This window comes from Sinocyclocheilus rhinocerous, unplaced genomic scaffold, assembly GCF_001515625.1.
Source record: "Sinocyclocheilus rhinocerous isolate Xijiao unplaced genomic scaffold, SAMN03320098_v1.1 C36867353, whole genome shotgun sequence".
NCBI classification, from domain to species: domain Eukaryota; kingdom Metazoa; phylum Chordata; class Actinopteri; order Cypriniformes; family Cyprinidae; genus Sinocyclocheilus; species Sinocyclocheilus rhinocerous.
This window is the reverse complement of record NW_015786534.1, coordinates 1-2,091: the sequence shown is the minus strand read 5'-3', so window position 1 is coordinate 2,091 and position 2,091 is coordinate 1. Positions and strand designations below refer to the sequence as shown.

The 2,091-nt window shown below is 36.3% G+C and overlaps 1 long non-coding RNA gene across 1 annotated transcript; it reads left to right on the top strand.

Annotated features, from left to right (window-relative positions):
* The first annotated feature begins 158 nt into the window (after nucleotides 1-158).
* On the top strand, nucleotides 159-2,091 carry LOC107736660 (uncharacterized). The gene is made up of 4 exons (XR_001639710.1): nucleotides 159-283; nucleotides 1,728-1,781; nucleotides 1,871-1,939; nucleotides 2,035-2,091. It is a non-coding gene; the product is annotated as an uncharacterized LOC107736660 (long non-coding RNA).

Here is a 2,091-nt window from a genome sequence, read left to right as displayed (position 1 = left end):
TTATGTTCCTCCACCAAGATCCAATCACAGTGTGGCACATCTCCCCACAGTTAGAGAGGGGCCCTGCCATTAAACTGGTCCTTGGAATGCCAATTTGTTCACTACAAGACAATACTAGTTTATATTGGTACTCTGGTAAGAATGTCTGCTGTTTCAGATGGCTGATCTGCAGCAAGAGCATCACAGAGAGATCGAAGGCCTGCTGGAAAACATCCGGCAGCTGAGCAGAGAGCTGCGGCTACAGATGCTCATCATTGATAACTTCATTCCTCAGGAATATCAGGTCTGTATTTGTGCTCATGCACGTGCACTGTCAGCCAAAACTTTAGACAAACCTCCTCATTCTTTCTTGTTGGCATGTTTTAGAATAACAGTGAAGTGATCAAATAATAGATACAGAAATACAGGAATTACTTGGTGATCAAAACATGTTGATAAAGATCTCCTAGTTCAGCTTCATTAAACCACCCTTTTTCAAGATCACGGGAAAACCCTCCCATATGTGCATGTCAAATGTCTTTGTCTGACATTTACATATTACCTTGAATTGTGTAATGTTTAGTCAAGCTAATCTAAATGTAGTTTTAGGCTTTTTAGGAAAAATGGTCCAGTTTAAAGTCGCAAAATCAGAGCAAAACGACTTAAATTCATGAAGTTACAAAGATTAATGTCTTCCTCTGTATTTTTGTTTTCTAATACAAACATCCTTAAAACAAGATACATTTACTTGAGCTGCAAATGTAAAATTAAGTCTTTAACTCAGTTTATGTTTAAAACAAGAACAAACATCAGTCAGTGGGGTATGAAAACTTGTTTATCCTTTAAATCAAGTAGATTTTTCCGAGCCAGTTGGCAGATATTTAGAAGTTTTTATTTATGAATTCACTTCATTTTGATTAATTTTAACTTATTTTTTGTAGTTTTGCTCCAAGTACATGTTTGGTGTATTCAATTCATTCCTTAAATTTTCTTTACTTGGTCTTAAAAAGGACCTTTAAACAAATCTTAAATTTACGTTCGTTTAACCTGCAGAACACTGTTTTAATCACTGAAGTATTGTGTTTCTCTCCGTTTCTTGTTTCTCCTGCACGAACACAGCGCTTCAGGATGCAGCACTTGCATAAATAAGCATGCAAATCATTTTTTGCTTTTTCCCCCTTGTCAGGATTTGATTAATCAGATATTTTTTGCTGATAATATAAAGTGTGAAATGCTGCACTTGCACAATAAAGGCGAAAATGTCAAAACTGAGCTAGCAAATTAACTGTACAGAAAGTCTTAAAGAGATAGTTCACCCCATAAATTATCCTTCTGTCATCATTTACTCTTGATGCCGTTCCAAACCCGTATTACTTTGTTCTGTGAAACATAGAAGATATGAAGTGTTGTTTTTTTGGTCAGCACCGTGGAAATCAGTGGTAACCAAAGTTAAAATATATTATTATAAATAGCTGTTTAAAATATATTCTTTTTTTCTGCAGAATAAAGAAACTCATACAGGTTTGGAACCAGACTTTTCATTTTTGAGTGAACTTTCCCTTTAAGAATCGAATATTTCAAATGCAGTTCAATGAAATAATGAGCTGCCTTTGCTTATTTACTCTGAGTTTAACATGAGTTTCAAAAGTCCCCAAAATCTGAACTTGGCTTAATATTTATCTCAGCGTTTCAGCTGCACTACTATTAAAACATGCAAACAACATTTTTTTTTGTTGTGCTGTGTACAGGAGATGATTGAGAACTATGTGCACTGGAATGAGGACATTGGAGAATGGCAGCTGGTGAGCGTCTTTAACACATTTCATTCTGCACATGATGTTTGGGTGCAATGAAAATATATAATACAGCTGATGTATTTGCTGTTTTTTAGAAATGTGTGGCCTACACCGGCAACAACATGAGAAAACAGACACCTGTGTCGGACAAGAAAGAAAAAGATGTAAGCATCCGTTCAGATCTACTGAGGCACACGTGATGCACGCTGCTCCCTTTTCATGTTTCATTTTTGTCCGCTGTCCTTCTTTTGTGATGCAGCCATTTGAAGTAGACCTGTCCCATGTTTATCTGGCCTACACTGAGGAGAGCATGAGA